Here is a 22,258-nt window from a genome sequence, read left to right on the forward strand (position 1 = left end):
CTGGATGTTAAACTGAGGGAATTGTCAGGATTCAGGAAAATGAGTGATCAGACCACCAGCCTTGAGTTATCTCTCCAACATAAATCACTTTCTGATTGGAACCCCATAAGCCACAGCTGTCCTGACCTCCTCTCCTGCTCTCCCCTTCCCTGACCTCCTCTCACACTCTCCCTTTCCCTGACCTGCTCTCACACTCTACTGCTCCCTGACCTGCTCTCACACTCTCCCCTTCTCTGACGTCCTCTAACACTCTTCCATTCCCTGACCTCCTCTCCTGCTCTCCTGTTCCCTGACCTCCTTTTACACTCTCCCGTTCCGTGACCTGCTCTCACACTCTCCCTTTCCCTGACCTCCTCTCACACTTTCCCCTTCTCTGACATCCTCTTACACTCTTCCGTTCCCTGACCTGCTCTCCTGCTCTCCCCTTCCCTGACCTCCTCTCACACTCTCCCCTTCCCTGACCTCCTCTCACACTCTCACGTTCCCTGACCTCCTCTCACACTCTCCCCTTCTCTGACGTCCTCTAACACTCTTCCATTCCCTGACCTCCTCTCCTGCTCTCCTGTTCCCTGACCTCCTTTTACACTCTCCCGTTCCCTGACCTGCTCCCCTGCTCTCCCCTTCCCTGACCTGCTCTTACACTCTTCCGTTCCCTGACCTCCTCTTACACTCTTCCATTCCCTGACCTCCTCTCCTGCTCTCCTGTTCCCTGACCTCCTCTATCACTCTCCCTTTCCCTGACCTGCTCTCACACTCTCACGTTCCCTGACCTCCTCTCACACTCTCCCGTTCCCTGACCTGCTCTCCTGCTCTCCTGTTTCCCGTTTCCTGCTCTGCTCGGCTCCTCATTAGCTTGAATAGTAATATCGCGGGAGGGAGAAAAAAGGGGCAGGAAAATGTAAAAAGGAATTTGGAAGAGCATTTTAAAGAGGCCGTTTGATCAGAATCATTATTTTTTTTGCGGTTCTCCAAAGACTCGTAACTGCCGGGCTATGAAGAGAGAAACACCGCAGCAGGGCTTCATTTAAAACCGGAAAGGTCACAGCACCAACCAAGAGCCGCTGCTCTGCCAAAAACACAACATAAAGACTGAGGAGAGGAGGATGGGGAGAGAGAGACAGAGAGAGAGAGAGGGAAAGGAGGAGAGAGAAAGAGAAAAATGGAGAGGGGAAAGGGAAAGGCAAAAAAGGGAAAAGAGAAAAGATGAGAGAATGAGAAGGGCCAGAAGAGAGAAGTGGAGGAAGACAGAGAGGAAGGAGAAAGAGGATGAGTGGAAGGATGGGCAAGACAGCGGGAAGAGGAGGGCAAAAAAGTGGAGGTTGAGAAGGTGGAAAAGGGGAAGTGAAAGAGAGAGTGATGAAGTAGAGGGAATTACAAAGGAAAAGGGGAAACAAACATGAAAAAGCTCAGTCAGATTAATGAGAGGTTGACGGATAGATGACAGTGGAACAAAGCAAAAGAAAATATGAAAGAATACTGAGAGGAAGAGAGGCAATGAAAGATGAAACATGAGGAAAGAACAGGAGGAAGGAAGTAGGGTTTTCAGTTTTCTTATGGGGTGTGTTAGTTTTCACGCACATACACACACACACATACAGCGAGCTGAATAACATTTGGGACAAGGTCGTGTTTTTTCTTGATTTGAGCTCTGTGCTCCACAATTTTAGATGAGTAAACAAACTGCTCGCGTGTGCTTCAAGCGAGCGCCTTCTCCCTGTGATGCTCTGCCAGGCCTGCACCGCAGCCAGCTTCAGCTCCTGCTTGTTCCTGGGGGCTAACTGCCTTAAGCCTTCTCTTCAACGTATAAAACGCACGTTCAATGGGATTCAAATCGGGGGAATGACTTTTCCAGTTTTTTTGGCTTTGGAAAACTCCTCTGTTGCTTTACCAGTAAGTCCGGAATCATTGGCTTGCTGTATATAGAGCACCGCCCAATGAGCCCGGAGGCATTTGGTTGAACTTGAGCAGATAAGATGCTTTGGCACACTTCAGAATTCATTCTGCTGTTGCAATCAGCAGTTACATCATCAATGAAGCATGACCGTAACACCCCCACGACCGTTTCCCCACAGATTTAGGGGGGTTGCTTTGGCTCTTGGGCAATTTTGGCCAGCACACTCTGCTCTTGCTATCACTGTGAATTCAAGTGAATCTTGGTCTCATTTGTCCATAAGACCTTTATCCATAACTCTGCAGGTTCTTTTTGGTATTTCTAAGCAAACTATAACCCGGGAATCCTGTTTTTGAGGTTAATTAGTGTTTCGCACCTTACAGCGTAGCCTTTGTAGTTTGTGATGCTCTGTTTGTGAAGTCTTCTGTGGAGAGTAGTCACATGTGTGTGTGTGTGTGTGTGTGTGTGTGTGATATTTATATAAGCCTTACTGCAGGAAGCCATTTTCTCATTTCATTTTTATTTCTGCAGTTGATTATTAACACCTGTCCACTTGGGTTGTAAATGTGCCAGTCTGGTATCTTTGTAGTTTGGATGCCTGGCAAAAATGTGTGCAGGTTTGGTACATATCCACAGTGCCAGACAGATGGACAAAAAAACTCATATTTTATAGACCTTCCCAGAACACAAATCTCCACAATTATGCTTTAAAAAGATGTGATTTTAATGTTCATTGTAAAACATGTAAACACATAAATAACAGTGCGTATTAGGATGTAAAAGCAATAGGTTTTGCTGAAAGAGTTGATTCTTAACAGATGAAATTTTATAAATACTAAAAAACATCTCCCCATTCTCATGCAACAACAGCACTTCTCCATACAGAAAGCTATTTGCCTCTGTAATGTTGAACGTACAGCTGCCCCATTCCTAACACGTTTGTATCCACGTCCAAGGTACCAAGCCCGATCGTTCGGCTGTTAATTCACATTCATTTGTCTTATGGGGTGTTTTGGCTGCAATAGAATATACGTTACAACCGAGACGGGTCTCCCGTCACAGACAAACGGCAGGCCCTGACGTAAAACCACACACTTTGCCCTGATAAGATGGGGTTTCGGTTTTAATGCTGCCAGCAGCCAACGACGCACCAGGCCCGGCAGTAAAAACGAATACTCTGCCTGCTTGTAAATGCTGTGTACGCGCGGAGCGACGTGGGGGGAGGGTATGTTTTCAGGAGAGAAGAGAAGGAATCTTGTTCTCCCGAGAATAAACTACTGCCGCCCGAGAGACAGGATCAATTTCTGCTTTTCAAAATTCCGAATCCGTTCCTCGTCTCCTTTAAAAACTCATCCCCGATTCCAATTCCAACTGCAATAAAGCACGTCTTGTAAAAAAATAAAATAAATAAATAAATAAAGACGCTCTGCAGCCTCAGGCATCTGTATTTCAGATGCATGGTGGACCACGTTGCTTTGAAATACTGCACGACCTGCCCAGGAGTGCTATTAAAAAACGGACCGCCCAGTTACGGTCCCCCGCTGATCAAGCTGCGTGCTGCTCTTTGCTGTGCGCATGACGGATAACAGGACGCGGGCCGGAGAGTGCAAAAAACGGACGCGCAAGCGTTAAAAGCCGTTCGACGTTCAGCAAAGACACGTTAAAAGAATGCTGTCACTCAGCGTAAGGCGGACGGTACTTACTGTTAAACAGAATGCAATATTGGCGGATAACTTAGCAATTCTGACCGGTTATGAGCTCATGGCTCAGGTCGCTATAATATGAGCCTAAGTAAATGATACATATTATATTTATTTAGTAAACCTGAAAGACGGCTGTCCGCCACCTTTGTTAAAGTTTAAATTATTTGAACTTTGGTGAAGCAAATAAGTGTAGCCTACCTACAGTTTCTGCTTTTCTGCGCTGTTGAAACAATGAATGGAAAGATCTATAGCGCTTGTCTCTAAATTAATTCTAAAATAATCGATGTCCCGTTGTTTGCCCGTGAGTCGTAGCTGGCCTATTTCAGCTGCAACAGGAGCGCATATTGCCGGTGAGGCTGGGGCGGAAGTGCGCTGGCGAGCACGGCCGGCCCAGTCCCGGGCATAGACTTCGATCAGATGGACGATCAAACGCTAATCATTCCCTCACGGCCCATCCCGCGTAAAGCTGTCATTAATTTTGCGGAATTACATCAAATCTGAGACATTCGTTATGCGGCCCGCAGCCCGGAGACAGTTATACGACAGGGATTGCAGCGCTAAACAGATGGGACAGTTTGGCCGTGCATACTAAACATTCTATATCCACCACTTGCTCTCGCGTGCTCTCTCTCGCGGCCGCCTCGGCACATAGGCTACTTCACCCTCCCTTTCTCGTCATGTCTTTATTGTTTTCTATTTTCCTTTTTACTTTTTTACATCGCCTTCATTTTTTTTTTTTTTACATTTCTTGTGCCGTAGTTTTTCTGGCAGTAATTTCCCCATTTCTCTTTGCTTTTCTCTCCCTCTCTCGATCCTCCTATTCATCATCTTGCACCTCTGTTTGTCCACTGTCCTTGCCTGTCGTTTATTCAGGTTTTCCTCCTTGCCTCAGTAATCAGGCAAGGAGAAAACCAGAATAATAGTGTCCCAATCAGATGATCTGGTTGAAATTCTCCTCCAATTAACCCTGATATAGGATCAACAACTCCCTACATGTCCTCTCTTCTTCTCTGTCTGAAAATAATCAGAGAATGATACCCATTTCATTGTGCAAAGATAATACATGTCCCATAACATCTCACATTAACCTTCACCAAATTTCTTAACAGTATATTACTGCTGGTCCAAGTCCACGCAAGCCCTGTTAAACTCACTGATTAAAAAGGGTTTCTTTATAAACCATCAGGTCACAGGATGCAGAAAGACTAAATTAGACGTCATTTAAATTAATTTGATTCCCTCTTTGCGGTGCTGAGGGGTCCGGTCCAAGCCTGGGGTCTTTGGACCGCACGGCACCGGGCCGTCTGATAGTCGGAAGGAAGAATTCTGTTTTTAGAAATAAACTGCTGTCCTGGTAAATACACCAACTGTGTAGAGAGGAGCGAGAACAAAGGTTTTGTTGTCTAAATCTGTGGTGTTTTTCTGTCCGCTTTGATGAATTGAGCCTGCTCAGGCCAGAGGGTCTTTAGGCAAGGCTGAGCTGTGGTAGCCCCCCCATCCCCACCCCCACCCCACCCCAAATGCTGGGGCCCCTCAGACACCCTTGCTCCACAACGTGGACACTGTCAGGACCCAAATTCGGAGGAATTACGGCCGATAGCCTGCCAGCCTTGCCCATTTCTGTTTTACGGGGATCGTGCGGTTGCAAATGAGGCTGTCTGGTAGCGCTGCGTGCGGAGGGAGTACTGGGGCTAAGGACGAAGCCATCAAGCCCGTTTTTATTTGTCTTTATAGCAGTTTTATTATCTGTGTTTTTTAACAGGATCGAGCCGCACAGCTGGGCGTGCACTCTCCAGCCGGCAGCCTGTCAGACGCCAAATAAGATCCAAGGAAACACAAGATTTGGGGAAGTCGCAGAAATATGCAGATTTTCCCCAAGTTCACCTACCCCCCCCCCCCCCCCCCCCTCCCCTCAACCCTCCCCTCCCCACCCACCCCCAGTCTGGAAGTTCATTGGGTTGCCCATGTCATGCTGTGTCCCAGGGTCACTTTGGACTTCCCAAATTTGGGTTGCAGGCCCCCCCTCCCCACCCCCCTTTGTAATTGAGTTGTCAGATACTCAGGGCCAGGGAATGTTGGCAGCCCCAGTCATGGGCGCTGTATGTAGGAACAATGATATTGGGGGAGATCTAGTGTGACTTCAAAGGCCTCGGGGTCCTCATTCCTGACTGACAGTGTACAAGTGCCCAGGATTCCCACAAGTGCCAAACAATGCCTGGTTATATGGCTCCTGGCTCCGGCCCCTGGCTGGACGGGCCCCTGGCACCGGCCCCTGATTCCACGGCCCCTGAGCCGACAGACAGCCACTCAGCCTTCACCACTGCAGCAAGCCATCAAGGTCAAAACTTTGGTTTCCATGACGACTGGAATCGTGAGGTTTAACAGGGTAGGCTCGCAGGGGGGTGGGGGGTGGAGGGGCGGAGCCTCTGGAGAGGTTTTTATGACCACTTCATCCAGCCCCATTGGTTTGTGCCTGTCAGTGAGCGCTCCTCCATGCCCACAGTTGGCTTCGGATTTCAGCCTCTGCACACAGCTCCAGCGTGTAGATGATGACAGAGAAAGGGGAGTGTGGGGAGGGGGGAGGGGGGGGGTTGCTGGCCTTGTACCAGAGATACAGTCAATCTGCCCGGGTAATTCCTCACCACCTGACCCCACAGAACAGGCCAACTGCTGATAGTATTGTTTTCACGTTGATGGAGAGTGAAGCACCTGAGACTGCATTACGTCCACTTACTTCAGACTGTGGGGTTCGATAAAGAGCGGGGCAAGCGCGCTTTAGACCAGCAAAACACTCTTAGTGCAAAACAGGAAACAAACATAAATTTTACACCCCGCATAGATTCAATCTTGGAGCAAAGTGCCATGCCTGTTTGTTTGTGATATTTTTTTGTTCGGTTTTCGCATCTCAGTCATTTCAGCAGCCCGTTGGCCCATAACGACGTGCAGAAAAACAGCACTTCAAACGGAAAAAAATGTCTGCAGCAGGGAGAAGATCGAAGGCCACCGCTGCTCCACGCTCATCGATTTCCTAAAAAAACAGAGGGGACTGCAGGAGACCCGGGAGACCAAGTCAGGGCCGTAGACCCGCAGCACACCGCCCCCCCCCCAGCCATCAATCACCCACCGCCACCCCCCTCCTCTTTCACTCTGTTAAAAACACCTCAGTGGCCTTTATTGGGGCTGTCCCCTTCACTGCCTGAATAAAATTATCTGCCTGCAGTGGCCAGCTCATTTGCGGTGGCCTTGAGTCCCCCTAGATCAAGGAGGCTCCACACCAAGAGGCTGTAACTCAAGGTGTCCCCTCAACACGACCAGGCGTATGAAACAGGCATTGGGTAAATTGTGATATTGATCAACCACCCTTTTGGGTAACGGGCTCAATTGTAGACTCCTTTGGGCTCCACAGAAAGGGGGGTTTGCACTCACCCCAAAGATGGTGACATGCAAAATCACATGCAAACCCAGGCACTCCCTTTAAAATTCATCAGAGTTTGAAGACGTGTGACACCAAACTCCTTGCCTCTTTCATCATATGCAACAAGTCACTCCACCTGAGTCCTCAGGCAGTGCACTTTGAACTCAACCCCACACAGCACAACAGCATCCTGCACCGAACTGACCCTTATGACAATAGCAATAACTGCAGCAGGCCTGGAGAATTCTGTTTCTCATTTTCCTGATTATGGGACAGAATTCTGAGTAATAAGGAAGGTCCTTAGAGCTGTGTAACTGTGGGCCAGCTGGAAGCATTAGGTTGAGTGAAGACTCCATTTTGTCTCTGTCCTGCATTGTCTGCATGTGATTATCTATGGGTAAAACACTACAAAACAAAGCTGCTGTGGTGGTCCCCTGATAAACGATGTCATGCCTCTGTCATGTCATTAGTCGACCAGGACTGCACACATCAGAGGGGCACAGTTGGCCTTGCCCTGCCAGGCGATGGGCAGCTTTCTAAGGCCAGGCCTTCTGATGTCACGGCTACATGAATTCCTTTATGATATCAGATGCCCACGTGTTACCAGTCAGTGAGAGGTAAACTGAGAGGTTATCCTCAGATCAGTTTGAGGTTTGTCTATTGGTACTGTGTGTAGCCTGTAGAGTGTAAAATAGCCTCCTGTAGTACTGTGTGGCCTGCAGGGCAGTAAATACGCAATGCTCACAGGCCAGTGCTTTGTTGCAGTATCTCTGAATTTTTCACATTTTCAAATTAAATGGCCCACATAGTGATATTATTTGAAAATAAGCTTTTGCAAATGTATGTGCCTAATAGTTTTCTATTCAAATCTTCAAATACATAGTGCCTGATCCTGAACCGTTTAGGTTATATAAATCCCACTTTCAAATTCAAACTAGCCTTGTAAGGAATGCTAGCTGTAAGACTGGCTACTTGACTGTGCAGTAGTTGAAAAGCCCAAAGTGCTCTTTAAATCAGCTTTACAGCAGCCATGCTTCGACGTTTACTCTTGGTTGTGTCCACGGTTTTGTTTCCATGTTTGAATACGAGGGGCTCACTTTAAATGGTTGGCTCCTGTTCTCGTTTTCGGACCTACGAGTGATTTCCCAGAGCACATCGGCCTCACGTCGTCTCCTCACGCCCCAGTTCATACACACTTCAAGAGCACGTCATCGACATTCCAGAATTTACCGAGCGCTCATAACGCTAAAGCAGGGCAGAGATCCAAAATGCTGGAGTTCATTTCTGCAGCTCCCTCCAATATGCAGGGCTGACTTTTAGCCTTATTTAGCCGCATGCTTCACAGGCTAGGTCGATATATTTCACAATTGGGTAGGAATTGTAGCACAGTCTTTCCCTCTGGGTAAACATCTGCTTTGGCACAGAAACATAAAAATTGGCAGAGCATTGTCTGAACACCTTCTCCATAGACTCAAACCCCGCCCCCTTCCCTCAAGCAACAGTGCAGCTGACTCCAGTGGAAGCCCAATCACTGTTTGCACAGCCATCCGCAGTTGTGCAGCTGTACTGATATATATGTACCATCTGAGGGGACCTAGATGGTGAGGTGGCCACGAGAGGCAAGGTGGACAAGAGCAATTTTAAGTATTGACAAGTATTGTTAAAATACAGGACTCAGGAAAAGCAAGGAAGCGAGAAAAGGAAATTGACAACTGCAGTAGACAAGATTATGGTTATTCAGAGCTTAAACCAGATCCCAGATGTGTGGGTACATAATCAAACTGGACAAGGGTGATTCCATAGTCATAACCTAATTCTTCAGTGACTAGCCTAATACACATACAGATTCTACAGTGTGATTTGGGATACATTTTTAGAATAATGATATGTGGCATGCTTGGGATGGGTCTCCCATTACCCTTTGTAGTTCTGCAGATGCATTCCAGACCATGTTTCATTAGACCTGCCGGAAGTTGCCTACAATTCAACAACACGTGAATGTGGTTGCATATTACCACCACATAATTTGAATTGGTCTTGCGCACTAATGTATAGGCTAGTCTCCTGAGTTGCATCAGAAATTTTTTTTTATATAATAAAAGTGTCTTGAATGATATTAACATGCTAGAGTGAAAATATTTTCAAAGACATCCTTTCAATTATTTTTTGTATTTTATTTAATGAGGTGAAGACCAGAGACTCGTGTCCCCTATAGGGGACAAAAATGAATTGCTGTTGCTGGGTCTTAGGGTTTACTGCTGAGACACAACTCTGAGCTGCATATTGCTGTAATTTTCAAACTAACATGGGCAACGCCAGATACATTTTCAAATTTATTTAGTAAATTTAAGCCTAACAAAAGCAAATAAACTTGCCCAGTTTTATGCTTGAATGGATGATTGATAGGCGTCATTATTTATAACAGTTTTTGTTTTTGAGCTTCGCGGCGAGGTTCGGAGAGTATGTACTGCCATCTAATGGTCACACTCACACACGTCAATAGCGCGTGGGTCCTCTTCGCTGACGATGACGGTCTGTGGGGTTGTTTCCACAAATTGTGTAAATGATGGTAAAATTAGAAGTGCATCTGCCTGTCCTCGTCACTGCTCAGCATTCTTGTCTCAGGTTATCCTGTAGTCAGCAGCAACCCGATACTGTTTACAAAAGGACTGGCTTTATTTTAATGAAGCGCCAGGACTTGAAATTGTATCCTTTCATTCACTGCAATTGGGCAGGCAAAAACGAACGAACGACCTGAATTCACAGAAAGTCAACTTGAAAATAATGATGACATCACATTCGATAAGAGTGATAATAAATGATAAATATACATGTATTTAATTGGACAAAACACATTGACCTTCATTTGCTGCTGGTAAACAACCGACCGTATGCCCTCGATTCGATTTCGCAATTCTAAGAACATAAATGGAAGAGCTGGTTGTTTTTCTCATCGTACACAGCAGTTTCGTCCACTGCTTGCAAGGGACGTGGCAATCAATCGGGGAGATGTGCGTACTATGTGCGCAGAGAAAAGAAATGTAAAACGAACTACGCCATCCCAAAACGTAACATCGCTTCCCGCAACGTCATGCGTCACTTCTAAATCTGGGAATTGTAGTATTTAGTTGAATGTTTCGCTGTTAAATCATTTTGTAATGAACGCCATTTCCCAGGTTTCGATGAAACCCACCACGCTGTCATTACTGTGTTTTTGTTATTGTTGTATCTAGGTTCGGAAAAGGACTGTCAAGTTGAGGCATAGCGGATTGTCGACGCTGTGTAGAGTTTTCTTTTATTTCCTTTTGAAACAGGTGGACTGCAGTTTCATCTGATAGATTTCGTGATTTTTAAAAAAGCTGCGATCAACGCAAGGTATGTGTTTGAATTTGGCAAGCAGTCCGCCTGTGCCTTTTTCGCTCATGCCTGGAAAATGTCTTCAGAAAATGTCTACAACTAGATGCTTTGTTGCTTGCTTCGCTAGCTAACTGATTTGCGCATTTTAATGCATTTGGAGACCGATGCAGTAGCTGGACAGCAGTACCTAGCTGGTTGTTTGCCATCGTCATGCTGACTATAAATTCAAGTGCTATAATAACTAAATACGACTAGTTCGCAATACTGTAACCACGCGCTAGGCCTAGTTAGATAACGACATGCTTCATGATGACACAGCCAGCCTATCTGGCCCGCGAGCAACGCTTGACAATCGCCACTTAATGCACGAAGTATTACTTGGATTGCTAGTTAACAATTGTCAAAGTAAAATCTACTCTCCCAAAAATTAAGGTTACATGGCAGTATGTTTCCTGGGATAATGAAGTATCAGTTAACATACAAGCTAGCAAGGAATCTATTGCGCTACATACTTTTGCAACATTAAAGTACAACTACACAGCTGCTACTTTTGCAACCTTGTTCCCGTGAAGGGGGCTGCTTAGCTGCCAATTCACACCGTGCAAATCGATAATGCTTGTTATGGGTACATGGCTAGCTAGCCAACAGTCCAACATCAGTGTGCAGTGTGCATAATTGTAGCAGTGTGTTATTTGAGTTAATTGGACCGTTTGTGATAGCTGAGTGCACATATTCGTTTAAGCCTCACACGGATGGAGTTATGTCGGTAGCTACTTATAAGTGCGAACCCTGTCACATTCTACTTCTAGGTAATGAAGCTTAAATCTTAGCAAAAAGCTGCATGCGCACTCGGCGGTTCCGTTGTCTCGCACATCTTGCATCTGTGGATACGCGCTACACCTGTTCTGAACCTATACCCTGTGAACGCACGGCAGAACTCGTTCGGTGACATGTGACAGTAATAGAGTCGCTAGAGTAGGCCTATTGGGTTGTCGCGTGTCCTAACTCGAGCTTGTTATAAAGGACATTTAATACACGACGGGCGTTTGTGACGTATTTATTAAAAAACATTCCTTCCTCGAGCATTTGTCTCTCTGACTTTGAGACTTCACTAAACTCAACACCACCCCCACCTTGAGTCCTCTCTCTCTCTCTCTCGCTCGCTCATTTGTTTCACATTTCATCCTTTGTTAACATTACTTACCCACAATAATGTACTTAAACAGACTGAATACAAAATTAATATTTTAACTATAAAAAAGTTTTTTTAGTTGGCTTGTCTCAGGCTCTACTTCAAAATGGAAATATTTCATTATAAAGTGCGTAGTGATATTAACCAGGAAGTAAAATTTCAAGTTTATATAACCCCCTTAGTGCACCTGCCAAATCTGGCCAATCCTTGCCCATTTAGAGGGTGCATTATTTAAAGCTTTATAACTCCAGATGTGAGCATCATAGCAACTTGAAAAATGGCTTAAATGAAGCAAGACATTTGTACCATTTATAATACTAACTTTGATTAGTGTATATTTGTCATCACAGCGCGAGTCATAGGTATTTGCTTTCAACAGGACCAGATTTTTTGAGCAAACATCTTTATTTATTGAGGTTTATTGTTGGCCACCTGTTTACGCTGTCTACTTTTTCTTAATTAAGGCAGGAGCATTGCAGTGACCTGCCTTCTGTTGAAATGATAGTTCCTTTTCTGGGGTTTATTGATATTATTTCAGTTTTAGTGTAGGTTTCAATTGACCCAGTCAAGGATAATTTATATATTTACTGACGTTTCTGACAGCCTTCAGGCTTTGCAATGGTTGGTATGGGGGTCTGTGGTTTAAAGCACAAAAATACACTTTATGTCCAGAGCAGGCTGTTCACTATGCCTATGTTAAATTTTATTGCATTTGGAATGATGGCCTATGGCATGTGCAAACTGAGACCAGTGCCCTCAATGACCCACGTTTCACTATTCCTTTTCTTTAATACATATATGTACAGCAAGCTTAAAAAGGATTGAACAAAACTGATAGCTGAGTATAAAAGACAATAGACATTTCCAGTATAAATCGAGTACTTAAATACTTATGGATAAGACAAGTTAAACTACTTAAACAACTGGAAAAAATAATGGTAGAGTACATAAAATGTCTTCACTTTCGATGAAGAAGTTCTCTTTATGTTTTTCCTGTCATCTCTGTAACTTTATCATCTCAGCAAGTATTTATACATCTTTGTCTGTCGGATAAACAGTGCATTCTGCATATTTGCAAGTTATCTATGAAGTTATCACTATTGCTGTATAGTTAATACACTTTTACATGCAGTGGTACAACGTTTCCACACCCTTTTAAAACTCTGGATCTTATGGTCTCTGTGTGGAAAAAGGTCTTGCTGTCTGACAACACCAAGACCTTTTGGCCTCCTTTCCGAAGGATATGTTTTTCGCAAAGCCAACGAGCAGTTGCCCAAGAAACATTGACCTTACTGTCCAACGGGGTGGTTACAGCATTGTGCTATGGCTCTGTTTCTCTTCTGCGGGAATAGGGCTTATCTTGAGGATAGAGGGAGAAATTAATAGTGAAAATGAACAGTGTGAAAAAAATAATTCTATTATTTTTAATTATAATTATATGTCACAAAATTGAGGCGTTTGTTTTTTATTTAGTTGCTGTTCATTACAACGTGTTAAGTTGAAAAGGTCTCGATTACAGAATTCGAGACACCTAAAACAAGAAACTTTGAACGGGTGTGTATATTTTGTAGCTCCACTGTACGCAGATCTGCAACATGCTTTTTCATACATACATATGCGTAAGCAGACTTAAACAAGAGTATGTATACATTAATCAGCTTGCTTTCAAAAGTAAGTACAGGTATATGTATTTTAATCTTCAATATGAAATCTGAGTCTGAGTTTAAAAAAATAAATAAATAAATAAATAAATAAATAAATAAAAACTACACATACAGTTCCAGGGAGTCCTCGCCTGCCATCTACTGGATGTTCTGCCTGCCAGTCCAGTATAATATTTGTGAGACCTTCTCAGGCTGCAGAGAGCAAACTCAGAGAGGCATGTCTTTCAGTCTCTTTTCAGCAGTCAGTATGCCCCTGAGATGGTAGGAGCTGGTGTATTGATTAAAGCATGTACATATACATCTACATCAGGGTTGGGGTGGCTTCCCAATTCCTGATCCAAATACATTGTCAGTTATACTGATCACGCCGCAACGCCAGTCTGTTGGAAAACAGTCAGGAAATTGTTCTTTGACTTTATTACGATGACCTGTTGATTTCTTTTTTCTGAGCTTGGTGAATGGAAGATTCATTCTATAAAATGATGACCCCTCGTTAGCCAAGTGTTTAAGAGTTGCGCTTTGAAAATTCCTCATGTCTTATAAACACAGGGCATGAGATCAGAATTTTTAGCACAAGCTGTGCTCAGGAGGAAGCAGACAGAAGGCAGCTGAGCAGGAATCCCCTGAAGAGCAAGGATTGGGTAATAGGCCCACTGGCTTCAGGCTAAAACTGTCACTCTTCCCCCTGAAGATGGAGCAGGGTTGGGCAGTAAGCCCAGCTGGCTCCAGGCCAATGCAGTCACTCTTCCCCCTGAAGATGGAGTAGGATCATGCAGTAGGCCCACTGGCTCCAGGCTAATGCAGTCACTCTTCCCCCTAAAGATGGAGCAGGATTGGGCAGTAGGCCAACCGGCTCCAGGCTAACACTGTCACTCTTCCTCCTGAAGATGGAGCAGGATGGGCGGTAGGCCCAATGGGTCCAGGCTAACACTGTCACTCTTCCCCCTGAAGATGGAGTAGGATCATGCAGTAGACCCACTGGCTCCAGGCTAACACTGTCACTCTTCCCCCTGAAGATGGAGCAGGCTTGGGCAGTAGGCCCACTGGCTCCAGGCTAACACTGTCACTCTTCCCCCTGAAGATGGAGTATGATCATGCAGTAGACCCACCGGCTCCAGGCTAACACTGTCACTCTTCCCCCTGAAGATGGAGCAGGATTGGGCAGTAGGCCCCCCCCGGCTCTAGGCTAACGCAGTCACTCCTCTCACTGTAGATCCTGCCAGCACATTCTGCCCTTTAACTATAAATCACGGACAGATGGGCTCCATCCAGGCTCGAACGCACCCAGGTGTGATGACCCCGCCGCCATTTGATGTCAAGGACCATTGCACCCACGGCTCATGGCGGGGCAGCTTATACTGCTTTCTCTCAAGGCAAGGCAGTCTGTGTCGTTAGGAATCCATCTCCTACCCGCTCTCCCGTACCGACCGCCCCGGAATGCCATTACCCCCGCCCACACAAGGCAATCCATTACTCAGTGCAATGGGCCGCCCATCTATGCATCAATTTCAATCTGGATGTCAACCTCCCCCCCCCCCCCGTGTCAGCATCCGTACATTCAACGCACACCACCTTACGCACCTATACGTCCTGTTGTTCCAATTTTCAGGCTGAATGTCAGGACCTGGTCATCTGATTGTGGTTGAAGGACATCTGATGAAAAACACATTTTCAACATGCAAAAATGCCAAGTTACTCACACATACGTAGCACTGTATATAAGTCATTCATTCAAATCTAGGCCTTTCATTGAAAGTATTGATATCAAAATTGTGCCAAATTACATGCAACAATATTGTCTATTTTAGCTCAGACAAATTAAACAAGCTGTATTCCAAAGCAATGCTACGCGGTGTTTCCAAAATTGTAGAATCACCTCATGATGTATTTCAGCCAATTTCTGCAAATGGACAATTTTCTTCAATTTTTGTGCAAGAGTCTCTTTAATGGGAGAAAGCTTGTACTTGTACTAAATAACACTATTTTCTTTGATGATTACCTGTGAAATAGGTGCACTGAATAGCATATTTGTAAACGTTTTCAGCCTTGCTAAAATGAATGTACAGGAATCACATTATTTCCACAGAGGGTAAAAATCTGCTTGTTCTATATTAGACATCTGAACTCAGTGAATATTTATGCTAAGTAGCCTAAATTGACCAGACCTGGACAAGCCGCAGTGCGAACAAAATGGAAATCATTACGTGGATTTAATAGATTCAAAAGTTGCTTTAAAAATGACAAAACCTTTAAAAATGTCATGCCATAGAAGTATTTTAGTGAGGTTTATTAGTTGCTGCTTATTTGTGTAGCTTGTTTTTTTTTTTTTTTTAATCATGTTTATAGCCTGGTTTATATCACACGGGTTTGAGATGCATTTTTTCACTGTCCTCATAAAAGGCCACTCTTGTCAAGACAGGTGAAGTGATGAAACGTAACGGTGCCGGAGGTCCGCTCTCCAGAGGCGTAAAACTGCGGCACTGTACCGCTCTCCCAGCTCTCCGCATCAGAGCTGGAGGAGGGAGTATATCCTGTACTGTCCCCTGCTCCTCTAGGGCTTTGTAGTGCACCATGCCTTTCACACTTAGGGTGTGCTTTGGCCACTGGTAGACATGAGTTTTGTTTGCATAAATCTGATACTCTGAAGCATCCTGGACAGCACGCACATGCATTGTACAGTTAACACATTTCCCATAGTCATGTGTTTGAGGCAACCATGTGTGTTATAGAATTAGCTTAATGCTGCTTTCAGCATTGCATTAATAAAAGGACTTCCCCCACGTTGATATATAAGCCTGTGTTATATGTTGCAAAATAACTCTCTCTACTTCTCTAATAGAACTGATGATATAGGCGTTTTTTTTTTACAGCCCTCTCGAGCGGTCTCTACTATCATTCCACAAAATGATGGTGCCTTTCCAAAGGCCTTCTTTACTTGGTCCATGTTTTGCTGCTAACCTTTGGAGTGAATCTCATTAGCAAATGCAGAATCTTTCCGGTCCTAAAATACTGTCTCTCCGGACTGGCACCTCTTCGACCTTGAGGACGTAAGCAGGTTGGGTAGGAAGAAGGGGCTGACGAGCACATTCAGTACCTTTAGAGGAATTCTCTCTTCAGGCTTGCTGTTAGATATCGCTAGGGAACTAGCAGGTATGGAGCGTTGCAGTGATGACGTCTTTTTGTAGGCCAACTCGGAAGTCGCTTCCACCATGGATTCCCTTGGCAGATTCCCCATGCTTTTTTTTCCCATAGGGATTTCGATTTCTGCAGAGAATAAGGTCTGTGGTTAACGTAAGTTTGAGAGAGTTTCATGTATTGTTTTAGAAGATAAATTACACCCATTAATATCTCAAACGTTAATTTCAAAGCTCCAGTGTGCTTTAAAAAGTTATTTCCTAACAAGTTGTTATATATTTTATGTTGTATTTAGTGTTTATATTCTAGATAGCTGTCAGCTACAGTTGTGCCGGTACTTTTTCTGGGTCTATACTTTTCATATATTTATAAATGCTGTTGAAACGTCGCTCTGGATAAGAGCGTCTGCCAAATGCCTGTAATGTAATGTAATGTAATGTAATGAAAGGATGAAATTCCCAGTAGCTTCTGTCTAGAGGCTTTCCTCACGGTTTGGAGTAACACATCCATTGAAAGATCCGAGCAAAAGAACACACTCTCTGTTTTAGAGAGGACTCATGTCCCATGGACACCATGTCCGCTTTTTTTTGCAGAGAGCAAAAAAAGCAAAAAAAACTCCCCTGCACAGCAGAGCTGCAGCTTCGTCGGGCTGTCCCTGGGGTATCTGTGGGGAAACTTTTCTCCCACTGTAGTTTCTTCAATCTCAGAGAGTGAGTTTGTGCTTTTATCCGGCCCCAGGGTTGCTACTTGCTACATGATGGGCACCACCCTCAGTTGACCCGCTGTGGGTATGCAGGAGCACTGGAGGTCAGATTTAACTGCAGTAGCGGTTATTCTAATATCACGTGACGGTAATATCTGATTTCAGCCCTTCCCGCAGAAGCTCTGGGGGTGTGCAGCTGTCCCCTCCGGCCTGATGATCCCGTAACACCCTCGTTTACCGTTTGGCACTCTGAATACTGAACACAAGTGTATCAACACTTGAAGCTTCTCACCTCTCCTACATATTGAATATATTTATTTGATTTAATTTGGTAATTGTTGTAAAATATATGAATTATTAAATTCATTAATTATTATTTATTGATTAAATCGCTGATAGACAATTTGTTGATAGGCAAAGCAACCTGTTTTAACTCACAACCAGATTAAAATGAATAAATTTCTTAAATTACAAAAAATGTTCAGCATCTAGTCTAAAGATGAAGGTTCAAACTACTTTAACAAATAATGAATGTTACAGACATGGACAGGTTACAGTCACAGAAATTAATGAAAGAAAATACTAAACCACTGCTTGTTTCTCCCAAGTAGTCCTAAGAAATCCAAGATCAAAGTTCAAAAACCAAAACCAAAAGATGGCCGAATATTACAAAAAGCCAGGGATGAAAGTGTAAAAATATCAGACCCTGTGCACACCAAACGCCTAGAACACTAGCCCCAGATTCAAGGTTCAGATTCCCTAGATGGCAACAGCAGATATCAACCTCCGAATGTCCACCGCAACAGATGTTAACTGGCTGTGGTTAAGCACCCCCAAAAATTATGTGTTAGAGTAAAGAAAGTCCCAATTTATGCAGTTGCAAGAGGGGAGGGGACTATGGCATGGTTGTGCTGATTGGGCGAGGTGTGAACGGGTGGAATTGTGGGAGACGGGTCAAACAAGGACTGTGGTATTTGAAAGCTGACAAATTACATATTCAAGTTGCCTTATGTTGTTGGAAGCAGGGCTAAGAACTATTATATTATTACTAAAAGAGTCATGATTTTAGCCTCTTTATAATGAGACCAAACATGAATATGATAGGAGGTCATCCAGCTCAGCTCAGACTACCTCTAAAAAATTTAAATTTACTTCTGCTTCAGACCACAGAGTATGTGTAGACAAATAATTGTTCAATCCAGCCAGTAGTAACCTTCTGGCAAAATATTTTCCAAAACCACATCGCACGATGTAGGGTTTCTGCTTGAAACTGGACATGCTTCCTGAGATGTTCACTTAAACTGTTGGGCCTCAACAACCGTTATCTATATAGACATAAAGATTTTCAGTCATTTCAATTAAACGTCACAGATTGAATTCAAACTTAAAATCAAAAGGAACCTGATCTGTGTGAGATCTGAAACCTCTGACCCCATAAGGAGCTTTGTGTTCTGTGGCCCATCAGCAGTTAGGTGCTCGGAGAAAGGAGACGCCATGACACCCTTTTATGACTGCTGAAGGGGGGTGGGAGAAAAACAGAACCTCAGTGTGACTCTAATTGGCCCAAGGATGTTTCCTTTGATGTTTGTGGAGGGGGGGTCAGGGATAGAGGAGAGCATTCCCGTGCACTGCGTGAACTACGAGCAGGTTTGTCAGATCCAGTTGTATTGGCCGTCTCTCAAATGAGGACGATCTAAAAACCAGATATCTAACAATCAATATGAAACCGTTCCTGTGTGTAATTAGTGACATACGGAAGCATTAACAAAATATTCTTAAAATGGGAACGTACTTTCCTCCGCCCTGCTGCGAACCCCCCTCCCTGTGGTTTCTTCACGGACCCCCGGGGGTCCCCAGACGCCCGTTTGAGAATCACCCTCGCTCAAACATGGCCGCTCACGCACCCGTTATGCTGCCCTCAAAAACAAACACTTTCTGCTGCCAGAAATGGGCCTTGGGCGTGATGTTTAATTCTGCTAATATCTCTACTCATTACGCTGCCTGACTTGCATGTCATCGCATAGATATTTCTTTCTCTTATTGTTTAACTGGGAAAGTTGCTGAATCTTTCCACATTTGGGTTTCACAGCTTCAGTGTCTTTAGAATGTTCTTTCATTGCAACTTGATCTCCAACCTGTATGGGACAGGGTAGTGTCTAAGTCGCTTTTTAACCTTTTAAGGCTTTATTTGCCCAGCTATGAAGGGGCTCAAAAGCTGGTAACCCCCCTGGCTTAACGTGGGTGTAAATGTTTTCTAGTGACGTTGTCCAGTCAGTATCCAAATACTTTTATCATCGCTTTGTTCTTTTTGGGGCGTTCTAAAGGCCTGTGTACCCATTCCGCAGTGCAATTGCCGGGTGGATTATATGTTGGTGTTAAACCGTGTTCCCTTGGCAGCTTGAGCAGAAAATCTTTAGCAATTTTGCTTGCAAGTGCACTTCCATTATCAGTTCATATTTCAGCTGGGCAGCCCGGGGTGTTGACGAGCATCCAGAAGTGCCTGAGCACGGCGTGAGCGTTCAGCTGGAAGCTGGAGCAAACGGCCTATAGGTGCAAACAACCTGAAGGCTCAACCAGTTTCCTCCCTATCTGTGGTTGTACCATACACACATGGTATGTCGCAATTTTTTTTTTCGTACCCAAGACCCTTTCTCCATAAAGAATGGGTCTTCTTCATGTTCTCATTAATCAGATACACAACACAGAAAGCTTTTGTTCCCATCACAGTGAGCTGATAAGCATCATTGTTTCCCTCCTCGTGCTTGGAATTCCCCTTTGTGTGAGCCTTAAGATGCTGTGTAGATATAGCCTAAGCCTTTATAAAGAGAATTGTGAACCCTGGTTTCAGTCATTTTTGAAATTCCCAGAAAGGTCTGAACATGGTGTTTGTAGCCTATGTGAATGCATTTGTCATGTGCGAGATTATATATAATATATTTAATATTTAATATATTTAAAGTCAGTGCTTTTTTTGACCGGAGTAAAAATTAGACAAGTATTTAATTGGTGTTTTTCTGTGTCTGTTTCTCAAAGTTTTCATTCCTGATTGGACACCTGGCATTATTTTAGATATTTTTCTGGGTCTGTTTGTTCCAGCTGTTCTTACAGATTGTCTTTAACAGCCTGTACAGATCATACAGATATATTTTGTTACAATAAAGGCATTTTCTCAATGCAGCAGTTAGATTTTTTTTAACCCTAAGTGGCCTGCTGCATATCCCCCAACATAATTTAATAAACTTAATTTTGATTGGAGCTGCATTACTGCAGTATGCGGTATAAGTTGAGTTAACTTCAGGTATTCTTCCCTTAAGGATTTACCTTAATCTATTTCAAATCCAAACAAGCCAATTTATTCCTTGCTAACAGATTTTTTTGACTTCTCTCACACCTGCTTCTGACAGGCGAGAAAATTCTTGTTTATCATTACGGGCCAAAAAAATATTGTCAATATACACTGCTTCTGGTAGTCTTTCCATTATTTTAGTACTTTTATTTTGAAAATTATTATGAAATAGCCCCAGTGTTTTTCAAAAATGCTCAGTTTTAGCTTTAAGTCACATAACCCCTTCTGCCATTAGTTCACAGCCATAGTCCTGAAAGGCTCGGAGGTCAGTCACTGTTCTACACCGCTATCAATGCAAAATGCATTTGCAGTCTCTTTCTAACGATGGCTGTTAGCACAGGGAATGGTTAAAACATTATTTTGGAGTCAGATAAGCAAGATATCATTAAATGAATCCCGTTCCAGTACCATCGGGTAGTACCACATGCATTCCTTCGCCACTCACATACTTCTACTGTGTGGTGGATTTGCTGGGAGATGTATACCACAATTGTCTTTTTGCTGTATTGTGGTACTCATGTCTGAGTACCACAACTGATTACCTCAACAGTAGCTCAACTGATTACTTTCTGCATTTCTGCCAAACTGTCAGCTAGTTTGGCTACTGGATTGATGTCTAAAAGAAACATTATGATTTTGATCTTGAAACATTATTAACCTGAATACCTTCAGGTTAATAATCCATGGAATGATGATTTAAAAAGTTCATAGCTGTGCTCCGATTTCTTTCTTCTGACTTTGTCTGCACCTAGTGCTGGAATTTCCAGGTGAGATCGTATTTCTACCTGACTAAAAAAATGATTGGGTATGGGTGCACCTTCTGTAATATCCCTGAGGGTCGGACCTTATTCTGTAGCAAGGAGGCCATTAGTTAAGAGCATGACAACAAAATGGAGGCATTATCCATTGGGGAATCTATCCCTATTAGCTATAATGGCACTGGCTGTCCCACTGGCTTTAAATCTTACTGACATAATTGTTAGTCTGTCTGTGTAAATTTTGCCCAGATGAAATAAATCATTCTTTTTTAAGGAGAAGACAAATTATTGTAGGATTAGCAGGTGTTTTACCGTTTATACTCTTTGCCAGTACCCATTAGGAGTCTGATGTTCATCTTGTGGAGAGGAAAACTTGGAGCTTTTTAAGAGCCCTAACCAAACTGTCAGAACCAGAAGGGAGGGTTGAACACATCATACGTAGCTGGATTCCCGATTGTGTGTGAATTAGAAAAATAAAGGTAAAGGGCCTGCACTCCAGGCATATTCTCACCCCCCAGTAGGGTGAGGAATGGCTGGGGGAGCGGAGGGCAGCTCTGAACCTCTGAGAGTAGCTATTGGATCCCCAAATGTAGCGTAATTTATATGAGATGACCGGGTATCTTTCAGGTGTACCCCAGCAGTGAGACTATCATGTAGAGCCTCATATGCGGAGCGGACATGCTAGTTAGCTTAGCCTCAAGTGTCAAGCTGGCTACAGGTGACCTAGGTAACACATCGGTCAAGCGGCCTTAACTCATTCTGTTTCTCTTTCCATGGGGCTCCCGCCCCTTACCTCGCCCCAAGTCCAAAGACCGCTCTGGCCCGTTTCCTCAGCCTGAGTCGTCCTCCATGGTCATGGACTGCTTCAGCCCTGTTCCTTCCCTGCCCATGCCTTGATGCGGCCTGGAGCTCCAGATCCTTCATCTGACTTCTCTAAACCACAGTATTCTGAACTATACCATCTGGTCTTCTATTATCCCTGTTAGCTTTCACCTCAGCTGTAACCTGCTTAGCCCATTTTATTTGCTGTGATAGATCCCTTGTAGCATTTCTGCTACATTCCATTCTACTGCTGCTTTATACCAGGCGGGCCA

The 22,258-nt window shown here is 44.1% G+C and overlaps 1 protein-coding gene and 1 long non-coding RNA gene across 4 annotated transcripts in view; one reads left to right on the forward strand and one right to left on the reverse strand.

Annotated features, from left to right (window-relative positions):
- Positions 1-10,196: 10,196 nt before the first annotated feature.
- The window catches only part of calcoco1a (calcium binding and coiled-coil domain 1a), a 29,806-nt gene continuing 17,744 nt past the window's right edge, over positions 10,197-22,258 (forward strand). Inside the window, exon 1 of the mRNA XM_064299579.1 lies at positions 10,197-10,384. The gene's annotated coding sequence lies outside the window, so the exon portion shown is untranslated. The remainder of the gene's footprint in view (positions 10,385-22,258) is intronic.
- The window catches only part of LOC135234715 (uncharacterized), a 35,524-nt gene continuing 26,273 nt past the window's right edge, over positions 13,008-22,258 (reverse strand). For 2 of the 3 annotated variants that reach the window (XR_010324176.1, XR_010324177.1), the window contains 2 exons: positions 16,317-16,486; positions 13,008-14,875 (listed from right to left, as the gene is read on the reverse strand). This is a non-coding gene — a long non-coding RNA (uncharacterized LOC135234715). The remainder of the gene's footprint in view (positions 14,876-16,316; positions 16,487-22,258) is intronic. The other variant, XR_010324178.1, reaches the window with a different exon arrangement.

This window comes from Anguilla rostrata, chromosome 11 (assembly GCF_018555375.3).
Source record: "Anguilla rostrata isolate EN2019 chromosome 11, ASM1855537v3, whole genome shotgun sequence".
In the NCBI taxonomy this organism is placed as follows: Eukaryota; Metazoa; Chordata; class Actinopteri; order Anguilliformes; family Anguillidae; genus Anguilla; species Anguilla rostrata.